Here is a 25,798-nt window from a genome sequence, read left to right as displayed (position 1 = left end):
TGAAGATACTCAGCAGGAGATAGTGGAGCCAAGGTCATATAATCTGCTTATCCAGATTTTGCTGCTTATCTGAAACTCTGCCCTACCCAGGGGAGCTTCCTCTCTTTCGTTGGGCCCCTTTCCTTTACGTTTGTTGCCTTTTGGATTATGCATACAAGTGCCTCTGACTTAAAATTGCCACCACTCATAGTTCTGGGTAACTTGGCCCTTTAAACAGAAACTGCTGTACTGAGGGAGTCGCAACCCTCTAATCCAAGCAGTAACAGTCCCACAAGTGACCTTGACTTCTTCAAAGAATTTACACTTTCTCTTCTGCAGACAGATTAAAGCTGCCAGCCCCTAAAGGGAAGGAAGGATTTAGTATGGTTTTGGTTTGCGTATCTTGCATGGTTGGCAGATAAGGTGAAATCTGTAGGATTTACTTTGGGGTGCTTCTAGGCACGCAGCAGCAAGGTAAAGACTGCTCATTTGGGAGATACTTGGCTCGCTTGGTTTTTGCTTCTCTTGCTGCCAGGGAGCAAGGTAAGGAAACCTCTTGGGAAATGAAGTAAATTCTAGATTATGTTTTGGTGGAATAGGGGATACTATAATTAGCTCATTCCAGAGTTGCTAACCCAGACCAGATAGTCTAACCCTACTATGAATTTGAAAAAGTTGAAAATTTACCTTTTGAATTTATTTTGTCACTTAAGCCTCTAGGAAACCTCAGAAAACTTTTGGGATGACAGGGCTATAGAATCTTGGTAACGTTCTTTACTTTCCTATTGGAGATGGACCTGAGGATTCCCAAAAAACTTTAAATTGGAAGCCATTAGAAGGCTTTTGACCCTTAAAACTAGGAAAGCCCAATGGATTCAGGAGTGGAAATTTTTCAGGAACACAGAAGTGTGACCAGATAACAAGAAACCCTTCAGCTTTTTAGCATTGTTAGCACTTGCCTGAGTTTTCCAGGTTAGCCTGTGGTTTAATTACTAGTACATTTTACTTGCTAATAAGGTAGACTTTAAGAGGCAAAATAGTCTTCTGATCTGATGGAACTGACCCCTTACCACTTTGATTCTCAAGGTCAGATGTAGTTTCACCTTTCTGGGAAAAACAAATGCAAGCCATTGTTTTATTGTTCCACACTGGCAGGGAAATTACATGAACACCGAAAGTTGGGGAGATAGACTTAATTCAGAGCCTTGAGATTATTTGGCTTCTTATTTATGCAAATGAATTAATACTAAGCAAAAACCTTAACATTACCTGTGGGTGTCCCAGCTTTGTTATTTAAATATTGTCTTTTCACAGATTTGGGTTTGGATTTGGGCTGGGATTAGAGTAGGGCCACCAATTCACTTCTGGACACCTGAAGTCTGTATGACTTAGCCAGCCCTAGCTAAAGGGAGTCCCATTGAGAATTTCTCCCCCAACCTAGGATGTCTGATAAACTTTGGATAAATCAATCCAAAGGTGTTTGTAGAGTATTTCTAGATTTTTTTTCAAGATATTTTAATTAAAACTTTATTGTGGACCTACTCGACTGTATGTCTCCTGTGTATGTCCTAGTCTGAAATTAGGTTCAACCAAATGAGTCCGTTTGTCCTATGAAATAGTTAGGCTCAAATCCAAGAAGGGCTCAATTCATCTCTGGCTAACATGCCCCTGCTTTGATTATCAGCCTACTCAAAGTAATGGCGTTTCCTTGGTGTTTACTAGATGGCCACAAATGAAAAATGGAGAGTAAAACATCAATTATGTGCTAGTAGTGGTAGGGTGATTGCATTATTTTGGTCTTTAGATTGGCAGCAGGTGAATGGATGGGTGTGAGGTGGCAGGAAGAATAGAAGGGGGCAGCAATAGATCAGAGAAAGAAGGGCTGGTGCTCCTGGTTCTTAGAATCCAAATGGGCAGTAGGGCAGTAGGCAGGAAACTAGAGGAGAAAGAATGCAGCCATAGAATAAATTTTCTGCTCTGTTTCAGTGCTTTCTGCAATAAGTTGAGTGAGATGTGAAATGTAAAACTGTAGTGAGGCAACTTTAACAATAGATACATCTTAGGATCTGAGTACATTCCTGTTCTCCCCTCAACTGCCCGAATTTCTTAGGTCCCTTTATTTCTTTTAATCTGCTGTCCTTTTAAAAATTTTTTTATTGTATAATACAACATAAATACAAAGCAAAGAAAGAAAAAAGCAATAGATTTCAAAGCACTCTTCAACAAGTAATTACATAAACTTTCCTTTTAAAAGATCTGTAAACTCAGGCTTAAGTGGGCATCAGTCAGTTGGGATGCTTATTTACATTGCAGATTCCTGAATCCTTCCATCAGATTCTGATTCAGCAGAGGTGGGATAGAATCTGGAAATTTGTATTTTTTCCAGCATCTTAGTTGACTGGTGATGCTTGGTGATCCTAGGACTATACTGTTAGGCCAGTTAAGTTGTATGTAGAACTTTTTGGTCACAACTTTATTGAACATACTATACAAAACATAGTGGGCATTTTTTCAGATTAATGATTATTTTTAAAATTGACATCAGTATTCTGCTTTAGGAGGAAGATCCTATATACTTTATTCATTAGTGAACATGTAAATAGGTGTTAAATAGCTATTTGACACATTTAAGAAAATATTTCATTTTCTTAAATGAAAGAGTGGTAAGAGTTTCTACTAAGAGAAAAATTAGGATTCTTGATTGTTTTCTGAGGCTGGAATGGTGTCTTTTGCTGTTTTCCTTACTGAGCAGTGAATCTTTAGGCATTAGACTTGGAAAATGACAGGTGGTTAGACTTATTAAGGAAACGCCTATGAGTGTGAAGGGGTGAAAGTATGAAGTCTGAAGATACTCTGCTCAAACTTTTTAAGTGGCCTGACAGGGCAGTGCAAGCCGACTTCCAGTATCACCATTTGTAAAACATACATGTTGAATGGCTCTAGTTTTCTGACTTGGTTCTGGGGAGAGAGAAGTCTTTGTCCTCCCTTTATGTTCCTTTTCCCTTAATGCAAGTTGTTCCTTCTGCATTGGAAGGTTTTGTGGCACTAGATTTTTCCTACCAATTATTAGTGCTTTGTTTCATTAGGTAAGCCAGTCCTGCTGGCTTGGCAAGCTCTGACCTTTGTTGATGAAGGGCAAGGGTTTATTAATTAGGGAGCATCTCCCTCAAGTTCTTAATGTTGAAGCTCCTGGATATGTGGCAGGATGTAGGCTGAATGTGCCTACGATGGAGGATAGGAGGAAATTTGCTTGGCTTCTCTTCTGTAGAGTAAGAGTCCTGATTGTGGACCGGTAATGATATTAGGGTGAGAGGAAAATAACCACTTTACTGAGCAGGTGCTTATCTAAATAGAATTCTTCCCAGAATCTAGGAAAGAGGGAGTAGTTTTAGTTGACATTGGTAAGTGATTTGGCCAATACCCTATTCCATGAATGTCCTAAGTAGGCAAGTCTTTGGCAGTATCTCCTGCATGTCCTATTAAGGCCTTTTTTTCCCTTGGCCTATAATGTAGAGATTCATTTTATTTTTATTTTTTCCCATCCAGGCACATTTGAGAGCTCTAGCCCATTCCTGTAAATAATAGCAAACTCATTAGTGGAGTTCCTTCCTGCAAGGGTAGCTGTATGTGAGGTCTGAAAAAACCTCTTAGTGATCATGAAATCCCTACATCCTAAAGAAATCTGCCGTCAGACATTGTGAGCCACACCCTTGACTTTGGAAGCAGCGCGCTCTCTTCCCATGAAGGAGCTGACCTATTGAGTGAAGCTGTTTCCTGATTCACCTGACAGCTGCTGTTCCAGTAGGGTGACTCTACTTGTGGCGTGCACCCAGACTGCAACCAGAAGCCAGAAGTGAGGGTCAGGGCCCAGCTGCCACACCTCCAAAGTTGGGGGAGGAGCTGGGAGGATTAGGCATGACTCAGAAGTTTGTAATCTGCCTGTCCTATCAGTGAGTATAGCCTGAATGTACTGTCTGCAGCCATTTAGCAGCTTTCTTTGGCAACCATAGGGTAGATGAAATGAGGTTTATGACCTTGGGTGTGACAGTCCTCCAGTATCTCATGTCTGGAATCATTTGGTCTGCAGGTGGAGGTTAAATTTGTTTCCTCTCCCTGAGACTCCTCCCCCTCTTGGCTAAGAGGCCCTTGAAAAAGAAATTGGGACTTTATTTCCTGTTCCACATTGCAGGGTATTTCCTGTTCCACATTGCAGGGAATTATCTTTTCACTTTAGCCTGAGGCCTGATTGTCTCTTTCTTGGGATCTAATTCCAGGGAAAGAGTAATATTAGTTCTCTCACTTGAAACAGTAGGTAATAGACCAACACAGTTCTAAGAAACAAACATTAATTGATCTCAGCTATGCACAAGGCATTGATCTAGAGATGCTTTCATGTAAATCACTTCACTTGGTCTCCCTGTCTGCTAATTTGCATTATTACTATTTTAGAGATGTGAAATCAGATTTAGAGATTAGGTCATGTGGCCAAGATAACACAACTGGAAAGTGGAACCAGAATTTGGGGCTAACTCCACATCCCAGACTCTTCCATTCTATCCAGCTTTTGTCTGACACTTTAAATCAGGGGTCTCAAGGTTTGCTCATATAAATAACCTGGTGACCTTGTGATTTGCAATTTTGAATTCAGTGGGTTTGAGGTGATGCCCAGGATTCTGCATTTTAAACAGCCTCCTTGTGATGTTGATACTGCTGGCTAATAAATCCCATTTTAAGTAGCAATGTTTTTGAGTACCTTTTAAACATGTCTTTATTGGTTCCTTAGGATCAGACTTTGAGCTGATTAGCTTGAGTAATATCCTAAATATGGAAACAGAAAGGAAAACAGAGTAGTTAATTGCTTTGTTTTCCGATGTCTCAGTTACTTAGTATTGTTAGCTGGTGCTAGAACCCAGATTTCCTTCCCTAACACTGAATCAAGGGCTCTGTCTTCTGCATCAATAGTAAAGTTGTCCTAACTTGAATTTTTCCTACTCTAGCATTTTGAGCAGTCATATCAATGAATTCTTGCCTTTAAAATCCCTCTGGTTTCTTCAGTTTTCTTCTAAGCTGCAGGATTGGCTAAAAACGTAACTGAACCTAATACTGAAGAGTGCTAAAAAGTGGCCATATTATTTTATTTTATGTATTTATTTATTATGTAACAAATATGAGGCCACTGTTTTAAGTGCATTGTAAATATTGATTCAATTATTCCTCATACCAATCCTTTGAGGTAGGTACTACTGTCGTCCCCATTTTACAGATAAAGAAGCTAAGGCACAGAAAGATTAAATGACTTGGCTAGTGACAGACAGCAAGAAAGTGGTGAACTGTAGTAGAGACCAAGTAAATTAGATTTTTTTCTGTAGCTGTGTATCCAAGCTGTTTACAAACTGACCTGGCTTTGCAAATTAGAAAGCCAGCTATAGAGATTAGAAACAGTTGAGATTGCTCCTGAGGCTCTTCAATATGTAGCAAAGAAGCTCTCTACAAAGGAAATTAGGACTTTGCTGAGGGTAGATGGGAGTTGTTTGATTCCAGGCTCTCCCTTCTCTAACTTTCATCTTAAAATATTCACATATGGTTGTACAGTTGGTTCAGTGGTAGAATGCTTGTCTTCCATGCCGGAGACCTGGGTTCAATTCCCAAACCACCCACACACCCACACCTCGCCAAAAAATAAAATGTTCAATAAACAGATCTGTGAGATGGCTGTAAGAAAGCCTTAATCATGAGCCATTTGATTCCTCTGAAATGTTATTGCATTCTTACAGTGTTATTAATTAGGGTGACCTTTGCCCTTTTTCTGGTTTCCTCTTAAATTTTATTTTTTATTTTATTTTTAACGAAATTTAACTATTTTTAAGTATACAATTCAGTGGCATTGGTTACTTTCATACTGTTTTACCACCACCATCCATTTCTCAAGTTCTTTTTTTTAATGCTGAATGAAGTAAAAGAAGATGCCAGCTCGTTAATTCTAGCAATTCTCTTTATTTTTATTTTTTATTATTTTTTAACTTTTTTTATTAATTAAAAAATTAACAAACAAAACATTAAGATATCATTCCACTCTACATATACAATCAGTAATTCTTAATATCATCACATAGTTGCATATTCATCATTTCATAGAACATCTGCATCGATTTAGAAAAAGAAATAAAGACAACAGAAAAAGAAATAAAACAATAACAGAGAAAAAAAAAGATTATACATACCGTACCCCTTACCCCCCGCTTTCATTTACCACTAGCATTTCAAACTAAATTTATTTTAACATTTGTTCCCCCTATTATTTATTTTTATTCCATATGTTCTGCTCTTCCGTTGATATAGTAGCTAAAAGGAGCATCAGACACAAAGTTTTCACATCACAGAGTTTCATTGTGAAAGCTATATCATTGTTCAATCATCATCAAGAAACATGGTTACTAGAACACAGCTCCACATTTTCAGGCAGTTCCCTCCAGCCTCTCCGCTACATCTTGAACAAGGTGATATCTACTTAATGCATAAGAATAACCTCCAGGATAACCTCTCAACTCTGTTTGGAATCTCTCAGCCATTGACACTTAGTCTCATTTCACTCTTCCCCCTATGGTCGAGAAGGTTCTCTCAATCCCTTGATGTTAATTCTCAGCTCATTCTAGGGTTTTTCTCAGTCCCTTGACGCTGAGTCTCAGCTCATTCCAGGATCTCTGTCCCACATTGCCAGGAAGGTCCACACCCCTGGGAGTCATGTCCCACGCAGAGAGGGGGAGGGTGGTGAGACTGCGCGTCATGTTGGCTGGAGAGAGAGGCCACATCTGAGCAACAAAAGAGGCTCTCTTGGGGGTGACTCTTAGGCCTAAATTTTAAGTAGACTTGACCTATCCTTTGTGGGGTTAAGTTTCATATAAACAAACCCCAAGCCTGGGGGCTCAGCCTATAGTTTTGGTTATCCACACTGCTTGTGAGAATATCAAGAATTCAACTTGGGGAAGTTGAATTTCTCCCCACTCTCACCATTCCCCAAAGGGGGCTTGCAAATACTTTTCCACTCACTGATCAAATCACTCTGGAATTCATCGGGGCATCACTCTGGACAAACCAACAAAATCTCATGTCCTACCTGAGATTCCAAGTACTTATGACATTCAATCAAACTATCTACATGAGTTATATTAGGAAATGCTCTAGTCAAAATATGAATTTTGTAACAAACATTTTTTGCTTTAGTCTCACACATAAGTTGACATTTTAAAGTATTAATTATCATCTATTTTCAGCACCCTGCAATAATGACATTCCTTTGTTCTTCCTCATGCAAAAACATTTTTAAAATTTGTACATTGTACATTTCACTATTATTATACACACTAGGCATTCCTAGATTATACCATCTCGATCTTTACCATCTATCTTTCTTTCTGATTTCATTTATGTCCCCATCCCTCCTCCCTCTATCATTCTCACATGCAGCTTCATTCAGTGTTTTAACATAATTACATTACAGTTAGGTAGTATTGTGCTGTCCATTTCTGAGTTTTTATATTCAGTCCTGTTGCACAATCTGTATCCCTTCAGCTCCAATTACCCAATATCTCACCCTATTTCTATCTCCTGATGGTCTCTCTTACTAAGGAAATATTCCAGGTTTATTCACTAATGTCAGTTCATATCAGTGAGACCATACAGTATTTGTCCTTTTGTTTCTGGCTAATCACACTCAGCATAATGTCCTTAAGGTCCATTCATGTTGTTACATACTTCATAACTTTATTCTGTCTTACAGCTGCATAATATTCCATCTTATGTAAATGTCACAGTTTGTTTAGTCAACTCTCTGTTGATGGACATTTTGGCTGTTTCCATCTCTTGGTAATTGTTAATCATGCTGCTATAAACATTGGTGTGTAAATGTCCATTTGTGTCCTTGCCCTCGTGTCCTTTGAGTAGGGACAGCATATAGATGGGTCCTGTTTTTAAATTCATTCTGCCAGACTATGTCTTTTGATTGGGGAGTTTAATCCATTAACATTCAGTGTTATTACTGCATTGGTAGTACTTTCTTCTACTATTTTGCCTTCTGGATTTTATATGTCATATCTAATTTTCCTTCTTTTTACCTTTACTCATAGTCTTCCTTTCTACACTCTTCTCCACACCTCTCTCTTCTGTCTTCATATCTGTCTCTAGTGTTCCCTTTAGTATTTCTTGCAGAGCTGGTCTCTTGGTCACAAATTCTCTCAGTGATTTTTTTGTCTGAAAATGTTTTAATTTCTCCCTCATTTTTGAAGGACAATTTTGCTGGATATAGAATTCTTGGTTGGCAGTTTTTCTCTTTTAATAATTTAAATATATTATCCCACTGTCTTCTCGCCTCCATGGTTTCTGCTGAGAGATCTGCGCATAGTCTTACTGGGCTTCCCTTGTATGTGATGGATTGCTTTTCTCTTGCTGCTTTCAAGATCCTCTCTTTCTCTTTGACCTCTGACATTCTGATTATTAAATGTCTTGGAGTATGTCTATTTGGATCTATTCTCTTTGGGGTATGCTGCACTTCTTGGATCTGTAATTTTAAGTCTTTCATAAGAGTTGGGAAATTTTCAGTGATAATTTCCTCCATTAGTTTTTCTCCTCCTTTTCCCTTCTCTTCTCCTCTGGGACACCCACAACACATATATTCGTGCGCTTCAGATTGTCTTTCAATTCCCTGTGTCCCTGCTCATATTTTTCCATTTTTTTCCGTATAGTTTCTCTTTCTTGTTGGATTTCAGATGTTCCATCCTTCAGTTTGGAAATCCTGTGTTCTGTCTCTCGAAATCTACCATTGTAGGTTTCCATTGTTTTTTTCATCTCTTCTACTGTGTCTTTCATTCCCATAAGTTCTGTGATTTATTTTTTCAGACTTTCAGTTTCTTCTTTTTGTTCTTTCCTTGCCTTCTTTATATCCTCCCTCAATTCATTGATTTGGTTTTTGATGAGGTTTTCCATGTCTGTTCATACATTCTGAATTAATTGTTTCAGCTCCTGTATGTCATTTGAATTGTTGGTTTGTTCCTTTGACTGGGCCATATCTTCAATTTTCCTAGTGTGATTTGTTATTTTTTGCTGGCGTGTAGGCATTTAATTACCTTAATTAGTTTATTCTGGAGGTTGCTTTCACTTCTTTTATCTAGGGTTTTCTTGCTGGATGAATTTGTTGTCTGTCTGTTCTTTGACATTCAGTTCAGCTTTATCTGGACCTTTAGTTTAAGGTTTGTTTAACAGAGGAGAATTTTTCAGTTCTTGTTTTCTTGTTTCTTGCCCTGCTTGTGTGGTGCCTTCCCCAACCCCACACTTAGGAGGGTCTACTTAGATATTATAGACCCCAGCCAGATTTTCCCAGACCAAACTGGCCTCCTATCAGGAGGAAAGAGTCACCTGTGTCGGTTTTCCCTGAGGGTGAGACCCAGCAGGTTGAAAGACTTTGCTGTGAAGTCTCTGGACTCTGTTTTTCTTATCCTGCCCTGTGTGTGGCGCTTGTCTGACTGCAGGTCCCACCAGCATAAGATGATGTGGTACCTTTAACTTTGGCAGACTCTCCCTGCTGGGGGCATGGTGGAGACAGAGGAGAGGTTGTAGGCTGGTTTTAATGGCTTCAAATTACCAAGCCCTGGTGTCTGAATTCCTTGATGGAGGGATTCCATCCGAGTTGGCCTTCACCCCTCCCCTGGGAAAGGCACAGGCTCCAGACAAGCCCCCAAAAGAGCTCACTTCTGCCTATGCCTGGGGCAGTTGCAGCCTGAAAAGTTCTGCTGCTGTATCCAGAGGCAGTCAAGCCTTTGTAGATACACAGCCACAAAAACCTCTGTTTCCTACTTTTTTTTTGTTTCCCTTTTTCTGTCAGTCCTGCCCCCTTGGCGCTGGGGCAAAAATGAGCAACCTCTGCTTTGATCAGGTTCACCTAAGCTGGGGGCTATTTTTAGTAGTCAGAATTTGTTAATTAGTTCCACAATTGGCATTTGATTGTGCCCAGTCCCTGCTGCTGGTAAAGTCCTTTCCTTTCCCCTCTGGGAAGCAGCCTGTCGGGGAGGAGCATTGGCTGCCACAGTTTTGTTAACTCACTGTTCGAGGGGGTGCTCGCAGCCAGTCCAGCTTGTCCAGACTGGGGTACGCTGTGTGTTTGGTCACTGACGTGGCCCCGGGAGCTCTTCTGTACTGTTTCTGGTTATTTAGTATTGTTCTGGAGGACGAACTAAAACGCACACGTTGTTAAGCTGCCATCTTGACCCAGAAGTCTCTTTTTATTTTTAATATTTTTTGAGGACTATCCACACGTGTACAGTCCAAACATATTATACAGTCAGTGGCTCACATAGGTCTGTATTTACCAACATGATTGTTTTTAGAACATTTGCATAACTCCAGAAAAAGAAAAAGAAAATAACCCATACATCCCATGCCCCTTACCCCTCCTCCTTTGACCCGCAGTATTTCTGTCTACCCAGTTTTTACCTTTTATCTTCTCCTATTATTTGTTTATTTTTTTATTTTTATTACTTTTTAAATTAAAAAAAAATTACAAGACAGAAACAAACATTCTTAACATATGATCATTCCGTTCTACATATATAATCAGTAATTCACAATATCATCACATAGTTGTAAATTCATCATCATGATCATTTCTTAGAACATTTGCATCAATTCAGAAAAAGAAATAAAAAAACAGAAAAATAAAACAAAAACAAAAAAATTTATACATACCATACCCCTTACCCCTCCCTTTCATCGATCACTAGCATTTCAAACTAAATTTATTTTAACATTTGTTCCCCCATTATTTATTTTTATTCCATATGTTCTACTGGTCTGTTGACAAGGTAGATAAAAGGACACAAGGTTTTCACAATCGTACAATCACATTGTGAAACCTATATCATTATACAATCGTCATCAAGAAACATGGCTACAGGAACACAGCTCTACATTTTCAGGCAGTTCCCTCCAGCCTCTCCATTACATCTTGGATAACAAGGTGATATCTACTTAATGCATAAGAATAACCTCCAGGGTAACCTCTGGACTCTGTTTGGATTCTCTCAGCCATTGACACTTTGTCTCATTTCACTCTTCCTTTGTCTCATTTCACTCTTCCCCCTTGTGGTCGAGGAGGTTTTCTCAATCCCTTGATGCTGAGTCTCAGCTCATTCTAGGATTTCTATCCCATGTTGCCAGGGAGGTCCACACCCCTGGGAATCATGTTCCACGTGGACAGGGGGAAGGTGGTGAGTTTGCTTGTTGTGTTGGCTGTTATTTATTTTTAATCTATCCATATATATATATATATATATATATGTATGTATATATATGTATATGTATTTTTTTTCCTACTCATCTGTCCATATCCTGGATAAAAGGAGCATCAGACACAAGGTTTTCACAATCACACAGTCACATTATGAAAGCTATATCATTATTCAATCATCATCAAGAAACATGTATACTGGAACACAGCTCTGCATTTTCAGGCATTTCCCTCCAGCCTCTCCATTACATCTTGAATAACAAGGTGACATCTACTCAGTGCGTAAGAATGACTTCCAGGATAACCTCTCGACTCTGTTTGGAATCTCTCAGCCATTGACACTTTGTCTCATTTCACTCTTCCCCCTTTGGTCAAGAAGGTTTTCTCAATCTCTTGATGCTGAGTCTCAGCTCATTCTAGTGTTTTTCTCAATCCCTTGATGCTGAGTCTCAGCTCATTCTAGGATTTCTGTCCCATGTTGCCAGGGAGGTCCACTCCCCTGGGAGTCATGTCCCACGTAGACAGGGGGAGGGTGGTGAGCTTGCTTGTTGTATTGGCTGGAGAGAGAGGCCACATCTGAGCAGCAAAAGAGGTTCTCTTGTGGGCGACTCTTAGTCCTAAATTTTAAGTAGGCTTGACCTATCCCCTGTGGGGTTAAGTTTCATATGAACACAAGACTGGGGGCTCAGCCTGTAGCTTTGGTTGTCCACACTGCTTGTGAGAATATCAAGAATTCAACTTGGGGAAGTTGAATTTCTCTCCATTCTCACCATTCCCCAAAGGGAACTTTGCGAATAGTTTTCCACTCACTGATTGAATCACTCTGGGATTCATTGGGGCATCACTCTGGACAAACCAACAAAATCTCATGTCCTACCTGAGATTCCAAGTACTTATGGTGTTCAATGAAGCTATCTACATAAATTATATTAGGAAATGCACTAGTCAAAATATAAATTTTGGACCAAATAAACATTTTTTGCTTTAGTCTCACACATAAAGTGAGATTTTAAAATATTAATTACCATCTATTTTCAGCACCCTGCAGTAATGACATTCCTTTGTTCTTCCTCTGCATCCCATAAATTTTGATATGTCGTGTTTTCATTTTCATTTGCCTCAAAATATTTACTAATTTTTCTTGTAATTTCTCCCTGACCCACTGGTTGTTTAAGAGTGTATTGTTTAACCTCCATATATTTGTGAATTTTCTGGTCCTTTGCCTGTTATTGAGTTCCACCCTCATTCTGTTATGATCCAAGAAAGTGCTTTCTAAAATTTCAATCTTTTTTAATTTATTGAGACTTGCTTTGTGACCCAGCGTATGGTCTGTCCTTGAAAACAATCTATGATCACTTGACAAAAAATGTATCCTGCTTTTGTGGGGTATAATGTTCTGTAAATGCCAAATCCATTTCATTTATTGTATTATTCAAAATTTCTCTTTTCTTATTGATCCTCTGTTTAGATGTTCTATCCATTGATGAGAGTGGGAAATTGAAGTCTCCAGATATTATGGTAGAGGTGTCTACTTCTCCCTTCAATGTTATCAGTGTTTGCCTCATGTATTCAGGAGCACTCTGGCTCAGTGCATAAATATTTATGATTGTTATGTTTTCTTGTTGAATTATTCCTTTTATTAATACAAAGGGTCCTTCCTTGTCTCATAATTGTTTTACATTTGAAGTCTAACTTGTCAGATATTAGTATAGCTACTTATGCTCTTTCCTGATTGTTGTTTGCATGAAATACCTTTTCCCAACATTTCATTTTCAATCTGTTTTTGTCCTTGGGTCTAAAATGAGTCTCCTGTAGACAGCATATAGATGGGTCCTGTTTTTAAATCCATTCTGCCAGATTGTCTTTTGATTGGGGAGTTTAACCCATTAACATTTCATGTTATTACTGTAAAGGTAGTACTTTCTTCTGTCATTTTGTTTGTTGGATTTTATATGTCATATCTTATTTTTTTTTCTCTTTTTACCTTTACTAATAGTCTTCATTTCAGGTCTCTTTTCCAGACCTCTCTCTCCTGCCTTTTCTTATCTGCCTGTAGTGCTCCCTTTAGTATATCTTGCAGAGTGGATCTCTTAGTTACAAACTCTCTCAGTGACTTTTTGTCTGAAAATATTTTAATCTCCCCCTCATTTTTGGAGGACAGTTCCCTGAGTTAGAATTCTTGTTTGGCAGTTTTTCTCTTTCAGGATATTAAATATATCGTACCACTCCCTTCTTGCCTCCATGGTTTCTGCTGAGAAATCCCCACAGTCTTATTGAGCTTCCCTTGTATGTGATGGGTTGCTTTTCTCTTGCTGCTTTCAAAATTCTCTTTTTGTCTTTGACATTTGAAAATTTAATTAGTAAGTGTCTTGGAGTATGTCTATTTGGATCTATTCTGTTTGGAGTATGCTCTTCTTCTTGGAACTGTAATTTTATGTCTCTCAGATGGGAAATTTTCAGTGATTATTTCCTCCATTAGTCTTTCTACTCCGTCTCCCTTCTCTTTTCCTTCTGGGACATCTACAACACATATATTCATGTGCTTCATTTTGTCATTTAATTCCCTGAAGCCTTGCTTGTATTTTCCATTCTTTTCCCTATATTGACTTTTGTATGATGGATTTCAGATATCCTTTCTTCTAGTTCACTAATCCTTTCTTCTGCCTTTTCAAATCTATTGTTGTTGGTTTCCATTGTTTTTTGTTTGTTTGTTTTTCATCTTTTCTTCTGTGTCTTTCATTCCTATTCTGTGATTTGTTTTCTCAAGCTTTCAAATTCTTATTTTTGTTCTCCCACTGACTTTATATCCCCCCTTAACTCGTTGGTTTGATTATTAGTGTGATTTTGTATATCTGTTCAACATCCTAAATTAGTGTTTAAACTTCTGCATCTCATTTGAAGTGTTGTTGTTTCCTTTGGGCCATATCTTCAATTTCCCTAATATGACTCGTTATTTTTTGCTGGCATCTAAGCATTTGATTTCCTTAATTAGTTTATTCTGGAGTTTGTTTTCACTCTTACCTAGGGTTTTCTTGCTGGATGGCTTTGTTCTCTATATGTTCTCTGACATTCATTTCAACTTATTCTAGACATCTAGCGTAGATTCTGTTTGATCAGAATTTTTCAATTATTCTGTTTCTTGTCCTGCTTATATGGAGACTTTTTTTTTTTGAGGCAAAGCTCTCCTCAGATATTAAAAGTTTTCCAGGCAAGACAGGCCCACATCTCAGGGTCTCACCCTCAGCATCAGTGTTCTCTGTGGGTGAGACCCAGCACCTCATCAGACTTTCCTTTGAAGCCTCTAGATTCTATGCTTTTCATATCCTGCCCAGCATGTGGTGCTTGTCTGCCTGGGGATTGCCACCAGTGTACAGTGATGTGGTGCCTTTAACTTCAGCAGACTCTCCCTGCCAAGGGGGTGGTGGAAACCGAGGTGAGGTAGTAGGATTGCTCTCATTGCTTCTGTTTTCCGGTCCCTGGGGCGTGAATTCCTTGAAGGAGGGATTCCACTTGAGCTGGGCCCCTGCTCCCCTTTTTGGAGGGAAAATACACCCATTAATTAGGGTATTAACCCCTTTCACATGACTTGTTACTTGGTCTCTCAAACAGGCTTAATTCTTCCCTTGCCTGGGGCAGTGCTTGAGCCTGAGAAGGCTTCTAGTTCTATCTCATGAGCAGTTTCAGGAGTTAAAAAAAAAAAAAAAGGCAAAAAGCTTTTTCAGTGCCTGACCCCTTCTCCTTGGGTTTGTCAATCAAGAGCTTGGGTTGGTACATGGCTGTATGTATCTCCAGGGTCTGTGTGCCCCCCTTTTCTAGTGTTGTGTGCTAGCTCAAAAATCCTCTTTTTTGTTGTTTTTTATTTCCTTTAGCCCCGTCCCCTCATTGCCAGGGCAAAAATTCCTAGTTCCTTTGGTGCTTATTCCAGGTTTATCTGTGCCAGGGACCTGTTTTCAGTAGTCAGCATTTGTTCATTAATTCCACATTTGGAGCTCAGTTGAGCTAAGTTCTTGCTGCTAGTGAAGTCTGTTTCCTTTCCCCTTGGGGAACCAGCCTGCTGTGCCCGTGGGGGGTGATGCTGGCCTCTGAAGCTTGGTGGACTTACAGTTGTGTGTGGGATCTCAGCTTTTCCACCTGGTTCAGACTAGTGTATGCTGTGTGTCCGGTCACTGATGTTCCTCCAGCAAATGTTGTGTACCATTCCTGGTTATTCACTAGTTGACCTGGAGGATGACCTGAATTCCACACCTCACTATGCTACATCTTGCCTTGATTCCAATTGTGGTTTTAAACCAGGCAGAGAGGAGCCAGGGCTGATGGAAAAAATAAAATGAAATAGAATAAAGACAGATTTTTGGGATCAACTGAGTTCAGAGTACTGTAACCTTGGGGGCCAGGAAATGCCTCTGAAAAAGGATTTCTTTTATTCTTTTATTTTAAATTATTCCAGGTAGCTCATTAGAGAAAGCTGCAGGCACTCCCAGTTGTCACCAAGACCCAGGCAAGAGCAAGTTAAGATGAGTTGGAGAGACCAATTAATGAGTCAGGTGGGGGAGAGAATTTCCTGAAGAGTGTATCTTCCCCAAGAAAAAGGGGGCAGGGCCTGGCTCAAGTGTTGGCCCTCCTTCAGGCAATTCAGACCCCAAGGGCTAAAAAACACAGAAGCAACCTAAGTCTCCCCTTCTACTTCAGCCTCTTTCTCAGCCATGCCCCTGGCAGGGAGAGGCTGCTGAGAATTAAAGGGATCATACCACTTTATGCTGGTGGGAAGCTGCAGGCTGACAAGTGCCACCTGCCAGGAAGGACAGAAAATACACAGTCCAGAGGCGTCATAGGAAAGTAACACCTGCTGGGCCTTTCCTCAGGAAAACTTGATATTGAATATACACTCCTGAGATGTGGGCCTGTCTGGTCTGGGAAAATCTGACTGAAGTGATCATATTTGAGGAGACCTTCCTCAGAAAAAGGTTCCATATACAAGAACCAGAAAAGTAAGAGGTGAAAAATTCTGATCAGTTAAAGAGAAGTTGTGCTAGAGGTCTAGAGAACGTTGAACTAAATGCCAAGGGGGAAAGAAGAAAAAAACAAAACAGAACAAAGCCAAGCAACAGAAAACCCTATGTAAAAGTGAAAATGTTCTAGTTTGCTAGCTGCCGGAATGCAATATACCAGAAACGGAATGGCTTTTAACAAGGGGAATTTAATGAGTTGCTAGTTTACAGATCTAAGGCCGAGAAAATGCCCCAATTAAAACAAGTCTATAGAAATGTCCAATCAAAGGCATCTGGGGAAAGATACCTTGGTTCAAGAAGGCCGATGAAGTTCAGGGTTTCTCTCTCATCTGGAAAGGCACATGGCAAACGCAGTCAGGGCTTCTCTCTCGGCTGGAAGGGCACATGGCAGACACGGCGTCATCTGCTAGCTTACTCTCCTGGCTTCTGGTTTCATGAAGCTCCCCGGGAGGCGTTTCCCTTCTTCATCTCCAAAGGTTGCTGGCTGGTGGACTCTCTGCTTTGTAGTGTTGCAGCATTCTCTGCTCTCTCTGAATCTCTCTCTCCAAAATGTTTCCTCTTTTATAGGACTTCAGAAACTAATCAAGACCCACTCAGATGGGTGGAGACATGTCATCCCCTAATCCAGTTTAACAACCGTTCTTAACTAAATCTCATCAACCAGGGAGATGATCCCATCACAGTCCCAAATACACAGCATTGAATAGAAACTATTCTACCTTTAAGAAATGGGATTTATATTAAAACATGACTTTTCTTAGGGGGCATACTTCCTTTCAAACCAGCACAGAAAGCGACTTTCAGAATAAACTAATCAAGGAAGTCAGGTGCCTACACACTAGCGAAAAAATGAGTCATATTAGGAAACATGAAGATATGGCCCAGTCAAAGGAACAGACAGACATTTCAAATGAGATACAGGAGTTGAAATGACTAATTAAAGATGTTTGAACAGACATGCAGAATCACATCAAAAATCAAATTGAGTTGATAGAAGATATGACAAAAGAGATAAAGGATATAAAGGAGACATTGGACAAACATAAAGAAGAACGTGAAAGTTTGAAAAAACAAATGACAGAACTTATGGGAATAAAAGGCACAATAGAACACATGAAAAATGGAGACCTACAATAGCAGACTTGAAAAGGCAGAAGAAAAGATTAGTAAAACAGGACAGGACTTCTGAAATCCTACACCCAAAAGAATAGATAAGGAAAATAATGGGGAAATATGAGCAGGGTCTCAGGGAATTGAATGACAAAATGAAGTGCAAGAGTATATATGTTATGGGTATCCCAGAAGGAGAATAGAAGGGAAAAGGAGCAGAAAGACTAATGGAGGAAGTATTCACTGAAAACTTTCCCATCTATTTTTTTTTAAACATCAACATATATAATCAGTAATTCACAACATCATCACTTAGTTGCATATTCATCATTTCTTAGAACATTTGCATTAATTCAGAAAAAGAAATAAAAAGACAATAGAAAAAGAAATAAAACAAACACAGAGAAGAAAACAAAAGATTATACTTGCTATACCCTTACCCCTCGCTTTCGTTGATAACTGGCATTTCAAACTAAATTTATTTTAGCATTTGTTCCCCCTATTATTTATTTTTATTCCATATGTTCTACTAGTTTGTTGACAAGGTAGATAAAAGGAGCATTTTCCCATCTATTTTGAAAGACATAAAATTATGTCTTTCTAAGAAGCACAGCGTACCCCAAAACAGAATAAATTCAAATAGACTTACTCCAAAACACTTACTAATTAGATTGCCAAATGACAAACACAAAGAGAATTTTGAAAGCAGCAAGAGAAAAGCAATCTATCACATATAAAGGAAACTCAGTAAAACTACGTGCAAATTTCTCAGCAGAAACCTTGGAAGCAAGAAGACAGTGGTATGAAATATTTAAGATACTGAAAGAGAAAAACTGCCAACCAGGAATTCTATACCCAGCACAATTGTCCTTAAAAAATGAGAGGAAGTTTAAAATATTTTCAGTCATTGAGAGAGTTTCTAAGTACGAGACCAGCTCTAGATGTACTGAAAGGAGCACTACAGGCAGGTAGGAACAGACAGGAGAGAAAGGTCTGGAGAAGAGTGTAGAAATGAAGGCTATCATAAAAGGTAAAAAAAAAAAAAGAAGAAGAAATGGCATAAAATCCAAAACACAAAATGGTAGAAGAAAGTACTTCGTTTCCAGTTAAAATATTAACTGTTAATGGATTAAACTCCCCAATCAAAAGACATAGACTGGCAGAATGGATTAAGAACCAGGACCCATCTGTATGTTCAGAAATAGACCCTCCCAACTATAGACAGTTGATCTTTGATAAGGCAGTCAAACCAATCCACCTGGGACAGAGCAGCCTCTTCAATAAATGATATTTGGAGAACTAGATATCCATATGTAAAATTATGAGAGAGGAGCCATATCTCATACCCTATCCAAAAATTAACTCAAATGTATCAAAGAGCTGGACTATAAAACTTTTAGAGGAAAATGTAGGAAAGTATTTTGTAAATCTTCCGATAGGAGGTGGTTTCCTACACCTTACACACAAAGCACAAGCAATGAAAAAATAGACAAATGGGATCTCCACAAATTTAAAAGTTGTACAGCACGAACTTTGTCAGGAAAGTTAAAAGGGAGCCATGCAGTGGGAGACAGTATTTGGAAAGCACATATTAGGTAAGGGTTTAGTATCAGAATCTTCAACTCAACAATAAAAAGACAACCCAATTAAAAAATGGGCAGAATACATAGACACTTTTCAAAATCGGAAATACAAATGGCTAAGAGGCATATGAAAAGATGCTTAGCTTCACTAGTTATTGGGGTGATACAAATCAAAACAATAGTGAAGTAACTCACATCTGCTAGAATGGCTGTTATCAAAAAAGCACCAGAAAACAAGTGCTAGAGTGGATGTGGAGAAAGGGGCACACTTATTCACTGTTGTTGGGCATGTATAATGGTGCCACTGCTGTGGAAGGCAGTTTGGCTGTTCCTCAGGAAACTAAGTATAGAATTGCCATATGATCCAGCAATCCCATTACTAGGTATATATATGGAGAAACTGAAGGTAAGGAAACAAATGAACATTTGCACACTAATGTATATAGTGGTTTTATTCATGATTGCCAAGAGATGGAAACAGCCCAAATGTCCATCAGTGGTTGGGTGGCTAAAGAAGCTGTGGTATATACATATGGTGGAATAATATACAGTTGTAAGACAGAATAGCGTCATGAAGCATATAACAATGTGGACGAACCTTGAGGACATTATGCTGAGTGAAATTGGCCAGAAACAAAAGGACAAATACCATATGGTCTCACTAAAATGAACTGATTTTAATGAGTAAATTCTTGAGAGTTACAGTTAAGAAAATAGGTTATCAGGAGATTGAAGTTAGAAACTGGGCAATTGGTGCTGAAGGAGTACAGGATATTCAACAGGACTGATTGTAAAGATTCAGAAATGGATAGCACAGTGCTCGCTTCGGCAGCACATATACTAAAATTGCAACAATACAGAGAAGATTAGCATGGCCCCTGTGCAAGGATGACACGCAAATTCGTGAAGCGTTCCATATTAAAAAAAAAAAAAAAGGATAACAGTACTACATGATGGTAGCATGATGATATAATTACACTGAATGATATGTTGTGTGTATTAGTATATATACATATAAATATGTTGACATACCACATTTTTGGAATGTTAAAAAGAAGTAAAACATTCAGTGACTTTCCCTGAGGAACTTACAATCTAATGGGATTGACAGTGCAGAAAAAATTACACTTCAATGCTAATTATATATGTGTGTGTATGTATGTATATATATGTGTATGTGTATATATATATATATATATCATGATTGAGGAAGAAGGGCTGGGGACACAGTATGAAACCAGAAGGAAACATAGAGGATAAAGACTGAGATGGTATAATTTAGGAAAATCTAGGGTTCACAGTGATGGTGATTAAATGTACAAATATAAAAACTTCTTTGCATGAGGGAGAACAAATGAATTTCAGTATTACAAGGTGTTGAAAATAGGATAGTACATGGGAAAAATACAGTCCAATGCCAACAAAGGTCTGTAGTTTAAAATAACAATGTAATATCCTTCGTTTGAATGTAACACAGGCAGTATGCCAAAACTAAATGTTAATAAGCAGGGGCTATGGAGGATGGTCATGCTATTCTTTGTGGAAGTAAAGAAATGTCCTCATATAGATTATGGTAATGAAGTCATGGCTGTGTGGTTATACCAAGAACCATTGATTTTTTCATTTAGGCTGGATTGTATGATGAGTGAATAAAAACTGTTTAAAAATGAACAGAGAGATAACAGGTGCTGGAGAAAGTGTGGAGAGAGAGATATATCTATTCACTGTTGATAGGAAAGCAGAGTGATATAGCCCCTCTGGAGGGCAGTGTGGTGTTTCCAGAGGAGACAAGGGGTGGGTTGCCATTTGATCCTACAACCCTGTTGCTCAGTATATACTTGGAGGAACTGAGAGTGGGGACATGAATGGACATTTGCACTCTGGTGTTTATGCACATTGGTGTTGATGGCTGCATGTTTGAGATCCACAATGGATAGAGGTGGCCTAGGGGTAGGAGTATTGAGGGATGGAAGGTCTCTGGTATATGTACACAGTGGACTGCTGAGCAGCAGCTAGAAGGAATGAAGTTGTGAGACATGCAACTGGGTGGATGAACCTTGAGGACAGTATGTTTTGTGTTTTTTTTGTTTTATTTAAAAATTTAAATAAAATATATGACAACAAAGAAACAAACATTCTTAACATCATTCCATTCTACATATATAATCAGTAATTCACAATATCATCACATAGTTGCATATTCATCATCATCATCATTTCTTAGAACATTTGCATCAATTCAGAAAAAGAAAAAGACAACAGCAAAAAATTCATACATACCATACCCCTTACCCCTCCCTTTCTTTTTTAAAATTTATTTATTTTTTATTTATGATATATAACCAAATACAAATATAAACATTTTTATCATATGACATTCCGTTCTTGTTATATAATCAATAATTCGCATTATCATCATATAGTTGTATATTATCATCATGATCATTTCCTAGAACATCTGTATCAATTCAGAAGAAGCAATAAAAATACAGAGAAAAATTCATACATACCATTCCCCTTACCCCTCCTTTTCATTGATCACTAGCATTTCAATCTATTAAATTTATTTTAACATTTGTTCCCCCTAGTGTTTATTTATTTTTAATCCATATGTTTTACTCATCTGTCCATAATAAGGTAGTTAAAAGAAGCATGATTTTCAGGCAGTTCCCTCCACCCTCTCTGTTACGGCTTATCTATTTAATGCATAAGAATAACCTCCGGGATAACCTCTTGACTCTGTTTGGAATTTCTCAGCCACTAACACTTTATTTTGTCTCATTTCTCTCTTCCCCTTTTGGTCAAGAAGGTTTTCTCAATCCCTTGATGCTGAGTTCCAGCTCATTCTAGGATTTCTGTCCCACGTTGCCAGGAAGGTCCAGACCCCTGGGAGTCATGTCCCACGTAGAAAGGGGGAGGGCAGTGAGTTTGCTTGCTGTGTCGGCTGAGAGAGAGAGGCCACATCTGAGCAACAGAAGAGGTTCTCTTGGGAGTGACTCTTAGGTCTAATTTTAAGTAGGCTTAGCCTATCCTTTATGGGGTTAAGTTTCATATGAACAAACCTGAAGATTGGAGGCTTGGCCTATTGCTTTGGCTGTCCCCACTACCTGTGAGAATATCAAGAATTCTCCACTTCGGGAAGTTGAATTTTCCCCCTTCTCACCATTCCCCCTAGGGGGTACTCTGCAGATACTTCCCGATTCGCTGTTCAAATCGCTCTGGGATTTATCTGGTCATCACTCTGGACAAACCTACAAAATCTCATGCCCTGTGCAGGGTTCCAAGTACTATGGTGTTTGATTAAGCTGTCCACATAAGTTATATTGGGAAATGCACTAGTCAAAATATAAATTTTGTACCAAATAAACATTTTTGCTTGTCTCACACATACATTAAAGTTTTAAAATATTAATTACCATCTATTTTCAACACCCTGCATTATTGACATTCCTTTGTTCTTCCTCATGCAGAAACATTTTTTAATTTGCACATTTAGTCACTATCGTTATACACTCTAGGCATTCCTAGATTATACCATCTTAGTCTTTATTGTCTATCTTTCCTTCTGATTTTATCTGTGCCTCCAGACCTCCTCCTCCTATCATTCTCACGTTCAGCTTCATTCAGTTGAGGACAGTATGTTGAATGAAAGTCAGAAACCAAAATACAAATATTACCATGTCTCCAAAGATAAAAAGAGGATGCAAATAAAGAAAATCAGAAATGAGAGGGGATTGTTACCATGGATCCTGAAGAAATTTTAAAATTCATAAGAAAATATTATCAACAACTGTATACCAACAGAATAGACAACTTAAATAAAATGGACAAATTCCTAGAAATACCTGAATTACCTATACTGACTCTGGAAGAAATAGAAGATCTCAACAAACCAATTAGAAGTAAAGAGTCAGTCAGTCATCAAAAGTCTTCCCACAAAGAAAAGCCTAGGACCAGACATCTTCAGAGGGGAATTTTAACAAACACTCCAAAAAGAACTAACCCCGATCCTGCTTACACTCTTCAAAAAAATCGAGGAGAAAGGAACGCCACCTAACTCATTTTCTGAGGTTTAATACCAGCACATCACTTTAATACCAACACATGACAAAGACACAACAAGAAAGGAAAATTACTGACCAATCTCTCTAATGAACATAGATGCAAAAATTCTTAACAAAATACTAGGAAATTGAATCCAACAACACATGCATCATGACCAAGTGAGGTATATACCAGGAATGCAAGGCTGGTCCAACACAAGAAAATCAGTCAGCATAATATAGCACGTTAAAAAATTGAAAGGGAAAAATCACATGATCATATTGATTCATGCTGAAAAAGCATCTGACAAAATCCATCATCCTTTCCTGATAAAAACACTTCAAAAGGTAGGAATCGAAGTAAATTTTCTCATTATCACAAAGGACATATATAAAAAACCCATAACAACATCATTCTTAACAGTGAGTGACTGACAGCATTCCCCCTAAGATTGGGAACTAGACAAGGATACCAATTGTCACCACAGTTATTCAGTATTGTACTGGAAGTCCTAGTTGGAGTAGTTAGACAGGAGAAAGAAATAAAATAGAAATAGGAAAGGAAGAAGTAAAACTTTCATTATTTGCAGATGACATGATCCTATGCTTAGAAAAACCTGAGAAATCTGTAACATAGCTACTGGAGCTAATAAATTCAGCAAAGTGGCAGGATACAAGATTAATTACAAAAATCAGTAATGTTTCTATATACAATCAATGACCTATCTGAAGAAACAAGGGGAAAAAATTCACTTAAAATAATGACCAAGAGAAGCAGGTATAAGCCTAACCAGAGATGTCAAGGACTTGTACACAGAAAATTACCAAAAAAAAAAAAAAGCTAAAAGAAATTTAAAATGACCTAAAGAGATATAAAGCCATTCCATGTTCATGGATAGGAAGGATGATTGTTTTCAAGATGTTACTTCTACCCAAACTGACCTACAGTTTCAATGCATTACCATTGAATGCAAAGTACAACGTACTTTGGAGACTTGGACAAACTAGTTGTCAAATTTATTTGGAAGGGAAAGAGTACCCAAATAGCTAAAGAGACCTAAAAAAAAAAGAAAGTGAGTGGGAGGATTAACACTTCCTGATTTTAAAGCTTACTATAAAGCCATAGTGGTCAAAACATCATGGTACTGGCACAATACTAAATACACAGATAGAAATATTGACCAGTGCAATCAAATTGAGATTCCAGAGATAGACCACCAAATCTATGGACAGTTAATCTTTGATAAGGCCCTCAGATCCACTGAACTGGGTCACAAAGGTCCTTTCAATAATTGGGCATGAAAGAATTGTATTTCAATAGCCAAAGAGTGAAAGAGCACCCCTACCTTATACATTATACAAAAATTAATTCAAAATGAAGTGAAGGCCTTAATATAAGAGCCAGTACCATAAAAGTTGTAGAAGAAAATGCAGGGAAACATCTTCAAGATCTAGTAATAGGAGGTAGCTTCTTAAACTTTACACCTCAAGCAAAATCATCATCAAGAGAAAAAATAGACAGATGGGAACTCCTTAAGATCAAGATCCTCTGTGCCTCAAAGTCAAAGGACTTCACCTCAAAGGTCAAGAGGGAGCAAACGCAGTGGGAGGAAATATTTGGAAACCACATATTAGATTAAGTTTGACATCCTGTATACATTAAAAAATAAAAATTTTACAGCTCAACAACTCAAGAACACACAACCCAGTTATACAATGGGCAGAGCATAGGAATAGACACTGTTCTGAAGAGCTGAAACAGATGGCTAAAAAGCACATAAAGAGATGCTCACTTTTCATTGGCTGTTAGGGAAGTGCAGATTAAGATGACGAAATATCACCTCACACCTATAAGAAAGGCTGCTATTAGACAGGAAATCACAAATGCTGGAGGAGATATGGAGAAACTGGAACATTTATTGGAGGGAATGTATAATGATGCATCTACGGTGGCAGATAGTTAAACAATTCCTGAGAAAACTAAATATTGAGATGCCTAAGACCTGGCAGTACCAATACTTGGTATACACCCAGAGGAGCTGAGGGCAGTGATATAAACAGACATTTGCACACCACTGTTCATAGCAGCACTATTCACAATTGCCAAGAGATGGAAACCAAGTGGATAAACAAAATGTGGTATATACATATGATGGAATATTATGCAGCAGTTAAGACAAAATGGGGTCCCAAAGTATATGACAACATGGATGAACCTTGAGGACATAATGCTGAGTGAAATAAGTCAGACCCAAAAGGACAGATACTGTATGATTTCGCTATTATGACTCTGGTAAAGGTAATCTGAGAGGTTACAGTGTTGAGTATAGCAGACCTAGATGTACACAAAAGTTAGAGGTGGAGAAAAGGCTACCCAAAGAGGTTGAATCTAAACGCAAGGAAACGAATAGAAGTGATTGTAACTAATTAGTGGGTGTATAAGTAACATTGCCATATTGAAGGTGAATATGATTGAAAGGCAATATATACTGCCATATATGCCACTGATTAAATGTAGAATTATAACTAAGTTCTCACATGAACTATTTCAATGGTTTAATAGTGGACAGAGAGTCAATAATAGAGGAATATAGCATGCTGTGGCCAGTAGTTAACATGAAGCCATCAGCAGTGCCACAGCACTACCAGGGGCAACTAATTGAGGGGGGAAGGGGCAAGTGATAAGGGGTAGTTCTGATTTGATAGTTGGTGAGGTTGTATCTGGAAGTTCTTTGTCATTATGGACTAATGTAAATTGTCTAAAATTGAGAGTGCTGCTGATTGCACAACCAAGTGAGG

At 38.4% G+C, this 25,798-nt stretch overlaps 1 protein-coding gene and 1 non-coding gene across 3 annotated transcripts in view; both read left to right on the top strand.

Moving 5' to 3' along the window:
- Positions 1–25,798, top strand: part of CS (citrate synthase) — a 48,986-nt gene that overhangs the window by 5,918 nt on the left and 17,270 nt on the right. The window lies entirely within an intron of this gene.
- LOC143642938 (U6 spliceosomal RNA) lies at positions 19,773–19,879 on the top strand. The gene has a single exon (XR_013155996.1). It is a non-coding gene; the product is annotated as a U6 spliceosomal RNA (small nuclear RNA).

Source organism: Tamandua tetradactyla, chromosome 7, assembly GCF_023851605.1.
Source record: "Tamandua tetradactyla isolate mTamTet1 chromosome 7, mTamTet1.pri, whole genome shotgun sequence".
Taxonomy (NCBI): domain Eukaryota; kingdom Metazoa; phylum Chordata; class Mammalia; order Pilosa; family Myrmecophagidae; genus Tamandua; species Tamandua tetradactyla.
This window is presented reverse-complemented; position numbering and strand designations above follow the sequence as displayed.